At 41.0% G+C, this 20,750-nt stretch overlaps 1 protein-coding gene across 3 annotated transcripts in view; it reads right to left on the bottom strand.

Annotated features, from left to right (window-relative positions):
- FGF14 (fibroblast growth factor 14) overlaps positions 1 to 20,750 on the bottom strand; it is a 468,310-nt gene that overhangs the window by 135,895 nt on the left and 311,665 nt on the right. The window lies entirely within an intron of this gene.

Genomic DNA, 20,750 nt, shown 5'->3' with positions numbered 1-20,750 from the left:
ATCTCTTCCTGCTAAGCACGCTCATTTTAGTGAAATGTCTGGGGTCACTCCACGCATGCAAGTTAGACCGATGCCACCGCCGCCGCCGCCGCCGCCGCCGCCCGCTCGCGGGTTCTGCCGGTGATTGTCAAGTGCTTTGGAAATCAGCATCTGGAGAGAGCAATCTTCTCCCGGGAGATCTCTAATCAAAGCGCTTCGCTCCCACCCCGCTACACCCCTCCCTCCAGTCCCCTCCTATGTCTCTCTTCAGAAAAGAAAACAATGTTTGGGAAATAAAGCCTTGAAAAAATTAATGATAATAAAAAGAAAGCCAGAGCGGATCGCAGAGGTTGAGGAGCTTCTTCAGAGGCTGTGTCAAAGCAGGTGGAATTGAAGGAATATCCATCCGGGCGCTATTTCTCGGATGAAACTCGCAGATTTCCGAGGCTTCTGCGGCTTAGTCTAGGCTTCTGGGCTTAATTTTTCTCTTGGTCCAGAGAAATCCTCAGCTTCGGTTGGAGGGCGAGGTGGCTTCCGCCCTCCGGGCAAATCCCCTCGGCGCCAAAAGCCCCCCCACCCTGGGAAGGAGGTGGACACGGGAAGGGAGGCTGGGAGAGAGCCCTGAGGGGAGGCGCCTCGCTCCTCACTCCGTCCACCTAAGCGTGCAGGACCCTCCCTTTCGCTGTCTTTTTGAAAAGGTAACTGGGAGCCACAGGAGGGAGGAGGGAGAGGAGAGATGAGGGGGCGGGGAGAAGATGAGGTAAGGTGGTCTACAAGAACCCCCTTCCCAAATTTATTCTCTAGCACCTGAAGGAGATGACCACCAGTGTAGTTGCTAAAAAAGAAAAAAAAAGAGAGAGAGAGAGAGAAATAAAGTTCCAACAGAATGTTGGAGAAGCCACAGAGGAATATCAGGAGTGGGGGAGGGTGTCAGAGTGTGCCAATAACACAGAGCAGCCAGGCTGAGGGGCACTCCAGTTTGAGAAGCCTTAGTTAGCTGGCGTCTCTGAGTGGAGAAGCTTCCTTGTCAGGAGCAAAGCCCTGTGAACTGTGTCTGAAATTCAAAAACAGGGCTACTGCTCCCTTTCCTGTCTGTTCAGCAGGACTGTGTCTGGGCAACTGGAAAGAGGAAGGTGCAAAACTAGGGGTGCAGTAGAGCAAACTCCTGAGGAGGCGGTTGCGAGAGAAACACCTCCAGCTGGGAGGCTGCGGAGCTGGTTTCTAGGATGCATTTCCAGTGGCAGGAGCAAGTGGGGTTCTGCTCCCAGCTCTTTACCTTTTCCTGTTCCCTGTGAGCTGTTTGACCGCTCGGGATAGGATGGCAAAGAATTACAAAAGTGAGACTTCTCACAGGCCAAGATGGATGGAAGGCTCATCTAGTAATCAAGAGACCTGTAGCAATCACCTCTCTGGTGTCTGCTTTAGAGCTGGAAATCTCGGCGAGGCACCCTCTGCCAGCAAGCAGCCCTGGGAGCAGGTCTGAACTCAGACGGGTTCTCTCTGGCTTGGGAACAGCCAGGAAAGTGCTACAAGGACTCGCAACCAGGCAAGTGGGAGAAGTTCTGCCTGGGTGGCTACGGGAGGCTTGCACTTTCTGCTTCTGCTGGAGATACTGTCCACAACCTCTCTGTGTCCAGGAACCGATGGACTGCTGCCATTCCTGAATCCATTCCATATTTTCTAAAAAGTTTGGACTCGATGAAGCTATCATGGACTTTAAGATGACAGGATCATATTTAACATTAAAGAACACAGGTTGCAAATGTATTTCCTTTTACCTTATTGTATCTACCCCCAAAATCCACAATTACTAAAAGGACTATTCAGGGCTATCTTTTTTTTTTTTTTCAGAAAAAATTAATCCCTAATCAACATGGGATAAGAAAAAGAAAGTAATGTGTTAATTATCTCTACCAATTTATTTTTGTTTCATATGTCTTTGTTCTCCCACTTTAATGAAGTGTGTATTTGTGTTGAGTTACCATGCTCCTGCTTAAAAGGGGAAAACCATCTGCAGATACAGATACAGATACATAATAAAATGTTACCAATGAGGGTTTTTTTAATTAAATAGTATAAGTCCCATCAAACATTTAAAAGTAGTTACCCCTGCTTTCCATTACCGAAGATAAGCCATAGCTTGGAACTTCTGAATGAGTTTATAATTAAAGCAAACATATTTACCTAAAAATTTTTATAATGACTTTTTCAGTGAAGCCAAATGTTAAGTTTGGTGACCTCTTAAATCTAGTTCAACTTCCCCAATCAATAAAACATAATTTTCTTTGAAAGAATTTTTTTAAATTCTTACAAGTGTCCGCTACATTAATTTCAACTGAGTAAGATTGTGTTTCTTATTGTTTTAGCTGCTTTAATTATTTTCTTTCCAGCCATTTTCTTATACTGCAGCCTTTCCCCACTTCCTTGGACTGGGTAATTTCAGAAGGTCTGTTCGGGGCTTCTTCAGCAGCCTCCTTAATTGTGCAGTTAGCAACCATAGGAGGCTGCCGTTCAGCACCATGGACAGGGATCCTGCCCCAACCGCCGCTCTTCCAGGGAATCGAGCTCCGCTGAGTGTGTGGAGCTCGGTGAGGGCTGACAGTTGACTTCCTTAAAAGCAGCCTCCCATCCCCCACTTCAAAGGTGGAAAGGAAATTAATCCGCACAGCTTCCACTGACATTAAATAACACGCCTCAGAGCATAACGCGTTTCAGCTTTTTGATAACTGAGAAATATTCTTTCTTGATGCATCCCTGTCCCTGGCGCAGCGCCTGGGAAGAGCGGACGGACTCTTAGGTCTTAGAACATCTATTGAGACTGTGAATTTCACAAGCCTTAAAAGGCCGTTTCTATCCGATAACTTCCTGTTTTAAGAGAGTTTGAGGTGGGGGCAGCTTAGGGGTAATCAAGGTCTTTTAGTTTAAGCCCTGCGTTTTCCTGCTCCCTTCCCCCCCCCCCCAAAAAAAAAAATCTGTTTGGTTGTTTACAGATAGAGAGAAGCAAAAGAAAACGCAAGAGAGCCATCTGCTGTCTTAAGCTGTGATAAAAGCCTGGGCAAAACTAGGCTGAAACCTGTTCAGGGCGGTGAACAAAAATCCGTCAACTAGCCGTAATTCAGAAAATAATTTCTCACTCATCATAGCCTTCTTGGAGGTCCCCTCACCCTTGCCTTATAAAAACAAACACTAAAATAATGCCCAAATTGAGTCTGAACTAACCAGCTGGGAATGTAAACTCTGATTGCAGACAGCTTGGCTCATTTCTTGGCGCTGCAACTTGACGGCTACCTAACGGTCTCCACTAAGTTGCTTCCATTTCCGTCAGCCTCAATTTCTTCATTTTTCAAACTGTGATAACACGATCTACTTTTCAACTCTTGTGAGATCAAATTAAGTAAATGAATGTAAAGATCCTACACAAGCCTGGCACATCCTAAGTGATCAAAAATAACACTTAGTTATTCATTAACTTCCAGATCACTCATTCCTATCTTGTAAATTCACTCCCAATTTCCATATTTTTTTCAACAGCAAAATATATGCACGCCCATGTATACTTTCTTACCTCCTACAAGGATACATGAAACCATTTTAAATAATCAGAAATGTAAAAATTTATTTTAAGTTTTTATGGAAGTCCAAGTTAAAAAAATTAGTTTGTAATTTGCTAAATTTATGAATTTCCCCATTTATTGAATACTAAAAATAAAAATTCTCTCATTTGCAATAAGTATGTTTGCCTATGACAGAAGAGATCTGGACATGTAGAATATTATGCAGGCACTATTTCATTAGGAACTAATTGTTCCTGCTTTCAGGTTTCTTGAAAATCTCATGCTTCTTTTGCTTCTCTACTTTGCCTATGTTGTTCTCTCTGCCTGGGGCACTTCTATTGTTCCTTGCCTGGATTCCTCTTGCTAATATAAAACAGTGACAAAAACCACACAGAAGTAAGCCAAACAGGCTTGACTGTATCCTTGAACAGTTCACTTAAACCCTTCCAGTTTCCCCTTAGGTAAAACTTTAGTAAAAATACAATGAGGTTACAATGAAAATCAAATGAAAGTATTATGCAAACACTTGCAGTAGTAGCTGTCACATAGTGGAAACTCAATAAATAGTGGCTAATGTGGTAATCAACAATTCCTCCTACCTAAGGTCTTGATTTAGTCAATGATCAAGTCCTGGATTGACATCCGTACAAAGATATCTAACATTTCATGCTTAAACATGGCCAAGATTAACCTCTATTCTTCACAAGCCTGTTCTCTTCCAGTATTTTCCATCTCTAGAATGAGAGCTCCCTCCATTCTTATCCTCAGACCAAAAATAATTACATGAATTAATATAAAGGTATCATAGTGGTCTCACATCTTTCTTTAATACCTATATGTAATTCTTCAGAAAACCCATTTACTCTACACTTAAAATATACCCAAAATACTATCACTTTTCTCTACATGTCCTATGTGCCTCCATCATTTCTTGGACTAGCATAGAAGCAACTTAATTGCTTCCTTGAGATTCTGCATTATTCTTCTCTGATATGCCCTTGACACAGTGGCCATTCTTGTAAATCAAATTGTATCACTGCCCTGTTCAAAATCTTGCACCTCAGTAGAAAGTGAAGTTCTCACAATGCTTTCAATGTCCTGCATGATCTGCACCCCACATATTACTCAGTTGTTCCCCAATATCACCCCTACTTCTCTTGCTTCGTTGACCACTTGCTGGTCAATGAAGCCACATGATGGGCCCCTCTATCAGGAATTGACTCCTGCTCTCCCCTCCGACTCACCTCCTTCAGGGCTTTGCTCACTACTATCTTCTCAGTTGAGATCTTCTCTAAGAAATCCATTTAAATTGCAGCCCCCAAACACATCAAAGCCCTTCTCTCTTCCCTAGTTTATAGTTCTACATAGCACTTAGAACTTATAAAAATTCTTTTTCTTTACTTACTTGGAAAGCATACTCCTTTAAATCAAAACCTGTGAAGGAACATATTTGGCTTCATTTGTCTACAGCCTCATTTCCAGTTCATAAAATGTTGCCAGCAGAATAGGTGCTGAATAGGTACATGTTTAATGAAAGAATTAAGGAGCTGGATACAGTTAATACCAAACAAGAGGAACATAAAATCTTTCTGAGACCAGTTCATCAAGTCAGTCAAGGATGAATTACCCCATGGTGCTTGACCTTTTAAGCACCAAGATATCTAAAATTCTATTTGGGTTACATATAATCTCAACTGAATAAATAGGCTATATGAAGAGTACTTAAACCTTAGCTTGACGACTTAGGCTCAACCTAACATGACTTGCAGTTTGAGTGCAGAATTCCAACAGTGATGTCCTTGGGGCTGACTGGGGATCTGAGGCTGACTCCAGCTGACTGGATCATACCCCTTCAGCTTATGTCAGCACACCACAGGCACCATTCATATAAAATGACCCTGCATCTTAGGATAAATGAAATGTGGTATAATTGCACTGCATAAGTCTACCAGTAGGTGTTGTACCTCTTCTTAAACTGCCTTTAGTCTGGAAAGAGCTTCAACTTTGCACATTTTTAGCTGAAAAAGATTTTATGTGCTTCACAGTACCTATGTGCTAAAGCATCTTCAGTTTTATTTGGACATTACTTTTGGACATTTTAAACATTTCTTAGATGTTTAGTCTCCTAAATATTTGATACTTTTAAAATATGAGCCTCCAATAGTTTTCCACCAAAAAAAAAATTCTATAAGCTAATTTGGAGTGAGTTGAAATAGGGTTAAAAGAAGTTATAGCAGCATTTTTTTTTTCTAAGTAAATGGATCCTACTTGAAAATGTACGAGACAGTTCTGGGAATGTACTCAATACTGATGTCCTTTTTCATTTTTTACTCATTTGAAAGAACATTACAAAAGAAATGTTAAGATGCACTTGGGACATATTTTTAATTAATTAAGATTGAATGTCTATCTACTTATTACAGTTCAAGTTCAAAATCATATTTTCTTTGATAGTGTTTATGACCTTTATTTCAGATTCAAAGGATAATATAAATGAATGTGAACATATTTTAAATTAGATTTTTCAAGAAGTGATTGCATTAATGTTATGACAGCCCTGTTGATTAATTTTGTTGGATCTAGTTCTTCCTAGTAGGAAACAGATTTTCATCCATTAAAAAAAAAAAACCTGGAAGGAATGTTATTGTTGCCTAATATTTTGATTCAATAAAGAAAAAGTGGAAACTTTGGTACCAAAAACTTGTGAACATTCTTTCCTATAGAAGCAATACCAGATTGATACTAGCAGATGGCTTAGCTTTAGAAATCTTGTGTATTTTTTTTTTAAATCTGGCTAATATATTGGAAACAACATTCTCAGCGGTTTCTAGTCTTCTACATCAAAGTGAATCCAAAATGTGTATAATATCCATTTCAGAGCCGTACTACTTCAAATCAGCAATGGGAGATGATAAAACTATAAACTTTAATGATATGTTAAACATTAGGCTAAAGAATGTCAAATACCTCAAGGAAAAAATATTAATTGAATTCCAAAAAAAGCTGAGACATCAAAGTTCACTCATAATCTCAATGCAAGTACTTGAGTGCTTTAATCTCACCTGCGTTTAACATTGTAACTTAGTTTTCACAGGAATGACTTGTTCTAAATTGATTCTGTGGTTGGCATTTAGCATGCATACGCTAGACACACATATAAATGTGTACTGCTGCATACACACACACACACACACGTGTATGTGTGATATCACAGGAGAGAATTTCTGCTTCTTGACACAAAGATCATTGTAAAGCATGAGTGACTTCCCAAGAAATGACTGGGAAACTTCCAGTTTAAGACTCGTAGAGGCCTGTTTTCATGATTACCCTAAGTGTGCAGACAATCACTCTCTACAAACACTTTTAAAACCTTTTCTGTAACAGGTAAGTCGAAATTAGGAATACACATTTTAGCCATGATGCTTCCAACATACATTAAGACTATGTCTTTCTCAATTTACAATATTCCTAACAATACGTGCGTAACAATGTGTGAAAAGCTTTGACAGACAGTGAAGTGGGTGCCGTCATCTGCAATGAACAGCAGTGAAAGTGAAGCCCAGAGATGCGGATTGATTTCTACATTTACCTTTAGAGGAAGTGGGAGAACCAGATCCTAAACTCAGCTTTTCTTACCACACTACCTCCCCATGGCAGCCCACCATTTGGAAAGCAACTATATGCTGTCACATCAGTCCAGAATGGGACTGTAGGGACTCACTGACTCCCAGCGCACTCACGGATGGATTTAGCATTATCTGGGATTACTTGGTTCCCGGTTTTCGTGAAACTCATAAAGATCTGTGTCCAAACCAAGAATGAGAACTACACCTATAGAGCAAGGCAAAGAAGAGATGAGCTCACAGTGCCAATACTGGTTTCTAGTTACAGAGCAGTACGTACTCTCTGCCAAGGCAGTTGCAATATAAAAATAAATGACAAATAAAGTCACCTCCAATGCTCATAATAAAACTTTCTGGTGTACAACTTTCCATTAAAAAAAAAAAGCACTTTACTTGAATATTTACTATCATTTCTGAGCATAGTTTATTGATTAAGAAAATACAGTTGAAGTAAAATCCCATGTACAAAAATGAATGAGATGATTTGGAAATCCATCAGCAACAACCATATCCACCTGCCTTCAGAATCTCTTTATAACTCAGAGATCACTTCCTTCTAAGTCTGCTCTGGAGCCCTGGGACAGGAAATCTGGCTAAATACTTCAAGAACTAGGGTTCTGGAAAGAAATGCCATTAATCCACTTCTCACGGTATAATCTACTTCTAACAGACACATGTGTGAGCAGTTTCCAAAGTGCCAAGCACTTATGAAATGTCATTATCCTAAATCAGTGCCATATCCCCAGCCTAGGCCTCACTTTGAAGGCAAGAACTGAAAAATTAGATTTTTAAATTAGTCTCCAAAGGTCTTTTCAGTAACCTACAATATAATTTCCCTATTGCTTCTTTACAAGTGACCACCAGCTCAATTGCTAAAAATAACATCATTTATTCTCTCACAGATATAGAATTAAAGAGGCCCAATCAGCCCTACCAGGCTTAACTGAATAGTGCGCAGAGCAAGCTGGCTCACTTGCTTATCTTGCAGAGGCCAGTCTCATCCATGGCACGCGGTCTTCCCTCCCCTCATTCTGGCCCTCGCCTCCACAGACATTCCTCCTCCTACTGACCAGTGATGGCAGATGATCTCTCATCTCGAAACCTTTGATCACACCTGCATGTCAGTGCACATACACCGGGATGCATGAGCCAGGACTTGGGCACACCCTTGGGGGCGATCCTTCAGCACTATCCCAACCCATCTCTAAAGTGCCCCGTGGCCGGTTCCCATCAGGCGGCTCCAAGATGTGTCAAAGAAACATGTAGATTATTTCCAATTAAAGAAACTGTCAGTGGATGGATGACAGTCTAAACCTCCTTGCTTGTAAAGGCAGGAATTTTCTCTCACACTCCTCCTCCCTGTTCTCCTTAAAGGAAGGAAATGGATCTCCACATGAAAGGTCCCAACACCCCCCCTTCCTCGGAGACAGGGGTGAGAAGCAAGAAAAGGGGCTCTATCTTGCTCACTACGTTAGGCACGCAAACTAAAACACCCCGGACTTTTTTGTCCTGTCTTTTCTCCCACGATGTATCGCATCTTTGCCTAAAAGTATGTAAACTGGCATTTTGGTTGTTCACTAGTTTCCACATCTGATCGGCCTCCTTGCACATGAACTTATGTTTATCTTTTCCCTTGCTGCTTTGCCCTCTGGATCAGGGACAGGAGTCAGGTAGGCGCGGGTGCCATTCCCAAGAGACTTCATCGGACAGTCACCCACTCAACCCACCGTACCGCCCCTGTGGGCAAGGTAATGGCTCCGACTGCCAGGTTTTAGATTTAAGCCTTGTTTCTGACAAAAGTGATTTTTCAAAGCACCAGCTGTTTAGCTGAGCGGTTCTCTGACCACTGACTGCTCCTGCTCTCCACCATTGTATTCCCTGCTAAGAACGCCTGTGGCCTCTCTCACCACCTCTCCCCTGAATCTCCCATGGCTTTCATCATGGCATCTCTCAGAAAAAGATGCACAACACGTCTCAGCATTGATGGAAAGAACCAGCGTCCTCCTGTGGGTGCCGAGGAGGCATTTTCTGAGTCGCACAAAGCCATGAAGAATTTGATTTCTCGATTTTATAACAAGCCTTTCAAGAAATTTAGAGCCCTAGAATCGAGACAAATAAAACTAAACTTAGACATGTATAGCTTTACAAGATGAGGTTTGCGGCCTAAGGCTATCTCACCAAATGAAGGAAAGAGATTCTGGAAGTCTCTCTTCCCATTCCATTTTCATCTGTATGTAGTTGTCGGGCAGCACATAATTGCTGTTTCTTTCTGGAAAGTTAGACTAGCTCCTTGGGTGCCTTTGCTGGAAATCGGACACTGACTACAAGTGAAAGAGATCATTCAAGCCAGAGAGCTGGAAAGAAATTAGTAGTATTTCCTTGAGTTTGATGGGGACAGAGGACGAGGAATCTCAGAAAAAGGATCATTTCAGGCAAAACAGCACAGGGTCTGAGACAAACAAAATTCAGGCTTCCGTCTGTAAATGTATCTTTGTTGACCTCTTCTCACCTTTTGTCTTTTGCTTCCCTGAGTCCCTGAAACACTTTGCCAAAGATGATGAGAGTCCTCAGTGGTTACAAAAAGGGTTAGTGAGGCTATGCATCAAGCACAAGTTATTCTGCTTTGCAACTTTCCACATATTCTATGTAATTGAGACAGCAAGAAATCTCAGCAACTGGAGTCCTGGCCTTGTCTCCTCCCACACAGCCTGGTAACTCCCCGTCACTCCCCCAATTCTCTGAAGGAAGCTACTTACTCCTCAAGTGCTGAGACTTTTCCTGGGGCAGAGGCTTGTGGAGGATTTCACGCCTCCTGATTTTTCCTAATCTCAGTAAATAGGCAAAATTACATCGGAATTGTATTTTGTTCCTCAATTTGAATCACTGAACAGAATCCTCAATTTGTTCTATCATTATTTCCTGTCTTTAAAAGTTAGAACAAGAAAACCTGAAATATAATCTGATCTAATAACCACATTTTACTGATCAAAAATCTCAGATTCAAGGAGGTTAACTAATTTACTAATTAGTACGCTACCTAGAAGCAGCTCCAGGCCTGGATTCCATGTCTCCTGGTCTCCTGGTATCATGAGCAAGGACTTTTCCCTTACCCCGTCTAGTGGGTACCCTGGGCGGGGGGGGGGGGGGCAGTAAACACTGTCCCCAGAGCTCTCTCCCCTCGTTAAGTGCAGCTCATTCTTTTCTCCCTATATACACCCACACACTATTTTAAGATTACTGAGCTGTCTGAATTATTGTATCTGATGTTTGTAAAATAGGCCTCTCCCAGTCAATATGTTTATAAAAATAATTAACTTTTTGGCTCTCCCTGGTGGCGCAGCGGGTTAAAGCGCAGCACTAAGAAACTTAAGCTACTTCCACATGAGTTCGATTCCCACCTGCCCCAGAGGAGATCCACATGGCGCTGCAGACCTCTCCTGACCCACCCGCTGCTCCCCTCAGCAGTGTACTCGTCGATCTGCCTGTTCTGCTTCCCACTCTGCCTCTGGTGAAGCCTCTCACCCCCTTGCACCTTTGGCCTGTACCTCAGTTCTATATGAATAAATAAATCTTAAAAAAAATAATTAACTTTGTTCTGTACAGGATTGGAATATCCTTTTCAAATCTTTTTTTTATATCATAGCATGCGTGACCCTCTTTCATTCACGCATCATTTACTTCATCTAGCTAACTGATCCACTGAGTATTAATTAGCCATCAATACATTTGACACCATATTCAGCCACTGAGAAGAAAGAAAGATTCTCCCCCCAAAGCATTGAGAAGTTAGGGAAAGAGACCCACATTTCAGTGTTACAGATGCCTGGAGCGTGGGCAGGAAGAGTGGGTAAAGGAGTCAGCATTACCTGAGGGGGGTCAGGGAACATCTGGAAAGAGCGACCCTTCAAGCTGAGGCTGAACAGATGGATGGATGTCTTTACCCCATAGGCCAGCACGTCACCTTCAGTGCAGAGAAGATGTGGAGAGAAACCCCATACTAAGACACAGCATAATTCATGTGTGAAGGGAGACAGCTCCAGACCCCAAAGCGCCTGATCTCTGGTGGGGGGAAGGACCCAGAGAACATCAGCTCGTCACAGGTCAGGCTCTTATATGTTCTACTGGAGAAATCTGCACCAGCTGAAAACAAATCAGTATTACATACTTCACAGAGAAATGTTTTTCCATATCAGTGAGCAATATGACTCCTTATTTTCATGTCACACCCTATTTTTATTATTTTTGTGCTGCCTTTTGCCCACGCTTTTCTATTAGTCTGAACAGCAGGGTCTTTGGAGTTAAAGTCTACATAAGTAAGATATGTCACCAACGACACGCACGTTGATGGGCAGTGTAGTGTTTGTCAGTGGGGAGCAGTTTGTAGCTGTTCATATATATTTTTTCAGTTTTTGCTCGGCCCCCTAATTTTCACAAGGAATATCCACTATCTTCAAATCATGAAAGGTTGACTTTTTAAAAATCAGATTTTGATTTAGAATAGATAGGAGGACAGGGTGACACAAGAGATTAAGTCTCAGCACGATGAAGCTGTTTGCAGCCACTCTGGCAGGAGTTCGACCCTTGGCCAGGTGCTGACCTACATGGCACGGCAGGTGTGCCCCTCAGCAGTGTGTTTCAACAGACCTGCCTGTTCTGCTCCCTGCTCTGTCTCTGCGGAATCCTCTCACCATCCCCTGCCCCTGCACCTCTGGCCCACACCAAGCTCTTCTAGGCGTAAATAAGTAAAAAAATAAATGTTTAGAATAAATAGGACAACACATTCATACATGAGAAAGTCTTCATGTTCAGCAGAGGGGTTACTACAGGCCTCCACGGACCAATGATCTTGCACTGTCTTTGAAATTTCATATAATCCTAGTATTCTTTTTAACTGGAGAGCAACTTCTATTTGCATGGCATCAAAAAGCCTTGCATTTAGAATTCTTAAACATCAAAATCTTTCCCTTTGTGCCTTGAGGGATGGAAACCATTACATCTCTATCAACATATAATGAGATCAATTTACAAATACAAAATAAGGTTACCCAAAGAAAAAAGCCAAACCAGTAACAAAACATCATTCTCCCTGAAAAATAAAGGCTGCAATCTTCAAGACAACGCTTAATACAGCTTTTTAGGATGAGTAATATAATTTATGGGTTGAGAGTATTTACAAGGTCGGGTGTACAAAAGAGCCAATTTAATTTCCTGCAATAAAGTGTCGCCTCCTTCAGGAGCAGAGCGTGGCTCCTAGGTATTATTTATAGCACACTCATGTCCCTCATATTCCAGTATCAGTGCTGAACTAATATCAGAAACACCTCTCTGTCCCTGGGACACTGGGATGACACCCTCCGCTGGTTACAGTCATCTCATGGTTACCTTAGAGGGACTTAGTCACTCTCAAACTTTCCAATTTTCCTGGCTAATTAGTATCCACAGTTCAATTTCATTTTCTTCACCAAAGTAAGTCATTTCATCGTAACAGTCCTTGTATATTCAGTCTAGATTAAAGATCCCTCTTCGTGAAAGGCTGTCCAATATCTATTTCAAATATTCAGCTATTATGGACAGGATCGGAACATTCTTTTCCAAGACTTTGTGGAAACACGTTATTTCTTTCATGTGCTGACCCATCATACCCTCGTCTGGCGGCTTTCCTCTCAGCGCAGAGAAAGCAAAATCCCTTAATGGAAGAAAATCTGGCCTGTACTTTGAGTCCAGTAAAAAAGGATATGCTGTTCTCTTCATCATTTTATTTTATTTCATTTTTAAAGGTGCCATAGAGCAACTTAGACAGATCTATCTGTCTGTCTGTCTATCTGTCTATCATTTATATATTTTGGTGTAGAAGAATGGGGGCCCAGGGCTGGAGAGATGATGTCATCAAGCCCTAACCCCACCAGGAAGGAGCCGCTTCATCTTTTTAAAAGAGAAAATCATGAATACATAATATTGAAAATGGCACCACAGAATTTCATGAGGGTCGTTCTGGGGAGTCTTGGGTTCTTGAGTCTCATGAGAACCAAGGCTAAGGAGAATCTATCTTCAGCAAGTTTTCTAAAATGAAGTAATTTTATAAAAAGAAGTTACTCGTCAGTTGGTTGTTCCTACTCACTTATGCTAAGCACCCTCCCTTTTTAAATGCACAGACAAAATTTAAAAATAAACCAAGGCACACAGGATGAATTCTAGCAGCAGAAAGCAGACTCTGAAATTCCAGGCTGACTTTTTGTCTCAGTATTTAGTGTAGGCAACACTTTTTTGGGGAAGAAAATCCCTGTCAAAGGAGTTTGAGGTCAAGTTTGGTGAGGTGAATCTCAAACTGAGGGGAAGTGGCACTCACCCAGCTTGGCACCTCTCAGGCACACCAAAGTCCTGTTTCTATCCCCTCTGCCTCTTTCTCCTTTTCTAAGAAAAAAACTTTAGCCCTAATTGTTCCATTTACTCTGATAACCAGCCTTCCCTCTTCTAGTTGACCATAACATAGAAATTACTATCAAAAATATTGTTTTTTTGTTACTATTATTTTAAAATCTGATTTTTTAACAATATGTTCAAGTCATTAAAGCTAACCAAAATTAGTGATGCTCTTTTTCCTAAAAGCACAATCTGTGTGCATTGGTGTCTGAACCCATTCTCTGTCAATCCCTAACCTGCCCTTAATCCAAGAGCAAATGCCTTAATTAGAAAGAAAGTGCACACTGTGGTTTTCAGACTGTCTTTTGTAAATGTTTCTTGAACTTGATTGAATTGATGTTATTAATTATATATTGGTGTGTCTGTCAAATTAATTAGTGATTGCAATTTTATGTCATTATTCTAATCCTTTTTATGATTTAACTAACTGAAAATTATTCTAAGTAGTATCACGTATGTATATAAATATGCTTATATATGCACATTTTGTTTGCTTTTTACAAGTAAGGATCAGAGTAGAAAATATTTTTATTTTATAATTAATTTATTATTTTGGATTGCAATTGTTGGCAGAGATTAAATGATAAACATCTATATGTAACCTCATTAATATTCTCAAACGATGATTTTTTGAATAACCCAGAGAAAAAACATTTTAAGTACTTTTGGTTTCAAACTTTTAACTTTTTTCAAAGTTTTTTTTTTAGATTTCTTTATTTGCACATATAAGAACTGGAGTATAGGCCAGAGGTGTGGGGAGTGAGAAGTTTCACCAGAGACAGAGTGGGGAGCAGAACAGGCAGAGGTACTGAAATCCACTGCAGAGAGGAAGAGTGGGGTAAAATAGCAGAGGTCTGCTGTGCCCTGTGGGTCACCTCCCTGGCTGAGGATTGAATTCGCGCTGCAGTGGCTTTGGAGAGCTGCATAGTGCTGCAATTTAACACCTTGGACTACCAGGGAGGTCCCTTTTTTCAAACTTTTTGATTCATCATCAAAGTAAGGAAGATCATGAGTAAGCCAGTGATCTGTAAGACAGAAAATCTTGATGCAAGAAGTAGATATGGTTGATGCAGCCTCAGAAAGCAGCCTCAAAGGTGGAGTAGTGTGTGGTGGCGGCTGGTTCTCCACAAAACAACAGAAGGAAAAGCTCAAATGTCCGTGACAGGAACATACAAAACACACTATCGTATACTGGTACTTCTGGTACTGCTCCTCAGTAAAAGAGTACCAGATTGAGTACACGCGGAACTTTATGTGGACCAGCTAGAGAAACTGGACACAAGCACGAACAGTTACAATATCATTTAAAAAGTGGGACCTGGTATCTACAGACACAAGAAGAACCTCTGTCTCCTCAGAGATGGACTGGAACGGAGCAACTGGGGATTGACTGGGACGGCGCAAAAGGGAACTTTCTAAGCACAGAAATGTCTTTGCTCTGAGCTGGGTAATGGCTATATGTTGAGTTCCCAAAATTCATTGAGCACTATAAGATATTTTCATTTTACTTGTGTATGTTATGCTGCAATAAAATGCTGCCAGAAGAAAACAGGAACAAAAGCCTCGATTCAAATGAGCCAGCAACACCAGCATAGTTATAGCACCTGGAGCATGTGCAAGGCCCTATGTCACATTCTACACCACCATCTCCAATATCTCCTCTGGTGATGGGGGAAGTTGGGGGAAGATAAGGTCACCCTGCTGGTCTGTTGGGATGCTTGGATAGCTCCTCAGTTCAAACAATTACAAAGGAAACTCAGCGTTAGCTCTTGGTTTACACTCAGGGAGCTATGGAAGGACAGTCGGGAGATACAGGAACTATACTCTGATGTCAAAGAGAAAGAAAAAAAAAATTCTTTCCAAGAATAGTTTTTAATACAATAGTTCCTACTTATTTGAAATGATAAGGGAAAGTTCATCACTTTCAACAGCTGTGCAAACTGGTGACTGAGTTTCTCTGAGACCAGTATCCTCCTTTCAGCCAGTAAGGCAGAGCCCAGCAGCTGCTAGTCTCCTGGCCCACTGTGGAGTGCTCACTCCCAGGAAAGGCAGAGCCCTCTCATCTACCACCTGCATCCTGGTCCTCATAGCTCAGTCACCCCCAAGCACAACCCCAACATGAATACAATGTACAGAAAAACCAAATGACAGAGGTATCTGCCCAACAGATTGTCCTTCCCTCCACAAGGTATCAGGACATCTGTGGACTGTCAATCTGAGAGTGAATTCAATGCATTCCCTTTTCCTGCTCAGGGAAGATATTTTCATTCTGAATGTGAGACTTTTAAACAGTGTGTAATTGCAAAAAAATAAGCTATTGGTAGAAAAGAAGGGCAAGAAGTTCAAGGTTGGTTCGTAGTAATGGAAATGATCTTTCCACAATCTCCAACATGGTGTGTAAACAAACATTTATTGTACACCAGGCACAGGAGCAGACTCCTACATTCTCCCTTTTAATCCTGAGACAATCTTATGAAGGCAAGATTGTCCTTTCCAGTGCTAGATGGAGAAGGCAAGTTGGGCTCTGTGTGGTCTCCTGAGACCAGATCTATGCTGTTCCTTAAGACTAAACCATGATGGCTATCAGCAACGATGAGGTAAAGGGATTAAAAGATTTTCCCAATGTATTTGTTTGCAAGGACACTTCTAGTTGAGACTGACTGAGAAGAGTAGGGAGAGAGAGAGGGGTTCATCCTGTCACTTGTCTTCAGGGGTACCCAAAAGGCTATGCCACAGGCCTTGTCCCATTTTCATTGTCTCTGACATGAAACTCAATAATAGAGTCTCCATAGTTTCCAGAAGCCACATCAAGAACACCAGCCCCCAGAATCAGTCTTCTAAAATGAAAGGTAGCCCACTGTGGATGGCAGAATATTGGAAGCTGAGCAGCCTTTCTGCCATGTGGTAGAAATCTTGGGGTAAAATATTCTTATTGGTATATCAAAATATCCAGAATCTAGACCACCATCTCATTCAACACCAGAAATCTATCCTCTGGAAACTTAGTTGCTCTCTTCCTGTAGTTCTCCTGTCTTATTTCTGCTGTTTTACAGAGCAAAGTGAGTCATAATGTCTCTTTACCACTCTCCAATAATTAGCTTACTCACTGGAGTTTCTACATATTTGTTGAAAGTATAAAGGAATATTGAATGAATGAAATACACCCAGGACACATGAGCAAGTTAGCTGTACAAAACCTTAATTTAACCTTCATGGGATGCTTGCAAATGTAAATATCCTTTTTCTAGAAAAGGATAGTTTTTTAAAAAAAAGTTAAAGGAGTAAATCATCTCAGAAAGGTCCAAATAAAGGGATAGGGATGGGATCACGGGAAACATCATCAGTATGAAAACTTTCTTCAACTCTGTGTCTCTGTTGTGAAATCCACATACAACAACCCTTTCTATAGACAATGGTACTTCAATTTGTCATAGTATCTCCAGGAAGACATTTGATGCCTGTTCTCACTGGGGAAAAGTTCTCTGTTTGCATTTATGTCCTTATATGTTTCAATGGAAACAACTGAGTATAATGATCATAATAGAGTAATTCCTAATTATTATATGTGATGATAACCTGAAAGCTCTAAAAGGTTGAATCATATTCCACCAAATCTCATGTGTTGAAATCCTAACCCTCAGTACCTTCAGAATGTAGCTGTAGTGTGTATTAAAGACAGCTAAATTAAAACGAGGAGCCTAGAGTGCCCTAATTCAATCTGAGAGGAGTGCTTTTCATAAGAGGACATTTGGACACAAAGATCTCAGGGATGAATGCACACAGGAAAGACACAGAAGGTGACTGTCTGCAAACCTTTGTGATCAGTTTTAGAAGAAACCAGACCTCCAACATCTTGATTTTGGACTTCTAACTCCAGAAGCGTCAACAGATTTCTATGGTTTCAATTCTCCTGACTTTTGGTAATTTGTTATGGCAGCCTCAGCAAATGAGTACACACTTTAGACACAAAGTCATTCTCCTGTTAAAACTGTGATGTCAAGAAGGCCAGCTTTCTCACTGGTGACTTGCTCATACCAGGTTTGCTTTACACTCCAGTTGCCAAGGAGACATGGATCCTTCACCTATGAGGTCAGCAAAGGACTGCTATACCCAAATCCATGGGTGTTAAGAATAAGCAACTCCTCACGTTTCATTTGTGTCTTGCATTCCAATCTTAGAAACTAAATCCATTTGTGAATAGAAAGCACCTTCCCCATACAACTAGAGACCACTTTCAATCTTTTCTAAATGCACGACAATGATATGCACTGGGGTTGCCAATGACCCATCACCTGTATTACCAGAAATAATTTTCCTTTGTCCTTATATATACTAGGAAAATACTATTATCTAGCAAGAATAACTTAAGGATACAGAATACTCAGGAATCAAATGTTAAAATCCCGATGCTTTTGAAAACTGCTTTGGGATTTAATTATTTAATTGATATGTAACATTCTATTAGGCACAAGTATACAACATATATATTCTGTATTTGTATATGCTGTGAAATGTCCATTACAATAAGTCTAGTTAACATCTGTTATATAGCCACAATTCTTTCTTCTGTTATGGGTACTTTCAAGATCTATTCTCATTGGCTTTATATTTGCTCTACAGCTTTATTAACTATAATCATCATCCTGTACATTGCATCCTTAGGATATATTTATTTTGTAACTTAGTTTGTAACTCTTGACCTCCTTTAGCCATTTACCAGAATGACTTGTCTTAATCAAGTGTTTTTAATATTAATTATGATAAGTATGTGGTGAAGAATGTTTTCATGTGATTAATGTTTATAAATACTCCCTCTGCTCTTATTTCTTGGATTAATATTAGATAAGAACATAGTAAGCCCATTTATTTAGTTTGTAATAAAACTTGCTACTAAAATAACATCATGGCATGTTTCTCCTAGTAAAATCCAGTGCTAAAAGAAAATCTCATGCAAATTAACTAGTATTTTTTTCCTTGCACCACTCACTAACATTATATAGCACTATGTTATATAATGTTATACTAACATAATGTTATACTAACAAAATATTATATTAACATTATATAACATTTTCCTTTCAATTTGCTTCAACAACATGGATGGAGCTGAAAAAGATCATTCTTAGGGAAATAATCCAGAAAGAAAAGGAAAAATATTGAATTACTTCACTCATTGGAGGAGTATAAAGGACCAGGGGAGAAAATGATAATAACAATAATGAACAGTTATATATCAGAGACATTTTACGGGGGTGGAGTGGGGAATGGGATCAAAAATGGTGGGGGGAGGGAAATGCACTGGACTGTGGTGATGACACACGGGTGATTTGGTGATGGGAAGCCCATGGGGATTGCAACTGAGATGGAAAAGGACACAAAATGATGTAAAAATAAACATAAATATTATTAAAAATAAGTAAATTTGCTTCAAAACTCAATGTACTCTTTAAAGAGAATTGCTATCTCCAGCCTAGATTTCTGGTATCTCTCTTTTCCTCATCACTACATTTCATTTAGTCTTCAGTTATTAAACTAATAAGCAGGCCAAACTGCTTCCCCCTATGAGTTTCTTAAATACTTTTCTATGATTAGATAGGACATAACTCATAAATCAGAATTATCATTATACAGAGAAACCTTGGTCCAGGAATAGAGGTTCTCTCCGAGAAGTTCTTGCCCCAATCCCCAGCAGATCTGCAATGTGGAGACATGTTCAGTTGTCGACTGGTTGTGATGGTTGCTGCTGGCATGTGGCAGAGACCAGGACACCTGAACCCCACAATGACTTCCCACAGTAAGACATTACCCACAAAAATGTCAGCAGTACCAGAGTGGAGCTACCTTGCCTTCCAGTGGGCACGGCTCTTTCTGTGCTGCTCAGAAAGGCCATGGATGAACACGATTGTCTGATGAATGAATACGGTGGGGTGAACTCCAGGCTCTGTCTTGATCTCCAACTTTCCCCATGTTACAATCTCTAGTTCTGGATGAACGATCACTCTGTACGATTCTGTGCATTTCTAGAGAATACTTTTGAATCATTTGCTGAATGTACAACAATGCAATTCACTGGTTGGCCTCTTTTTCTCTGACCATTGGTAGCAGGGCTTCACCTGTTCTCCTGGAAACAGCTTTCAAGTTACTAATAGTGTCAACATCCACACACATTGAATGAGGACTAGAAATGGCTGGAAGCTGCAGCTGGCTTGCATAAACATCTCAGCTCACCCCCTCCTTCATGGGGACTTTGATTCTCATGGTCCTAAGAAAGAATGCACATCTTTTCTACACATTATCCTTGACTGTAAGTCCTGCTCTCACCTTGGGTCAGGTTGAGGGGAGAAGTTAGAATTGGGTCAGGAATATCAAAGGAAATGAATACAGGAGCCTAAGCCACATCTACAACAGGACGCGGTGAGATCTGCATCATGGCTAGTCAAGTTTTGTAAAAATCTCACCTTCTTCTTCCTTGTTCTTGATACATATGATGCAAGTGCCATTAGAGATCCACTCGATGTAAAGAAGGTTCGATGTGAGTGCAGCCTAGTACCATCTGTATCCAATCTAGCTTGTGGAGCAAAAAGCAATTGGCCCACAGTCTACAAAACGCTCCTTAGTAAAATGGGGATGGGTCAGAGAAATGGTGTGCTGTAGAAGTAAACATATGGTGGAAAGAGGCAGAGAGCAAAGAACAATGAGATCCCAAAGAAAAGCTGAGAAGTGTGTTTGTGAAAAAAGAGCTTGAGCATTGACAGGACGCATTACGGCAGACAGAGCAGGGCCAATCAAAGACGACAGGGAAGGGCGGTAGAGTTCCTGGTTCTCTTCCTCCTTTTATTGGCAAAACAGTCTTGTCACCTCGCTTAGCCCCTCTAAACCTGCAGAGTAAAGGAATTATCTTGAATGTTCTTGAAAGTCCTTCCAGGCAGCAAACACCTAGTTCTATCTGTGCCTGGGGCTGCCAGCGAGTGGTAACCAGCATGCTCCCGTAAGCAGCTTTCACGTGTGAGATCAAGTGCAGAAGAGCAGCCTACAGGCGAGGCCCCTCCTCCTCACGCATGTCGCACGGCAGAGAGAGGTTACGGAAGAGATGTGGGCGGAGCCGGTCAGTGGGACCTGACCTGTGCACTGGAGACAGATAGAACAATTATCCCTGTGCTCATCTGCTCTGTCC

This window comes from Condylura cristata, unplaced genomic scaffold, assembly GCF_000260355.1.
Source record: "Condylura cristata isolate star-nosed mole 26May11 unplaced genomic scaffold, ConCri1.0 scaffold00010, whole genome shotgun sequence".
Classification (NCBI taxonomy): domain Eukaryota; kingdom Metazoa; phylum Chordata; class Mammalia; order Eulipotyphla; family Talpidae; genus Condylura; species Condylura cristata.
Note: the sequence above shows the minus strand (reverse complement) of the source record. Positions and strands in the feature narration are given on the sequence as shown.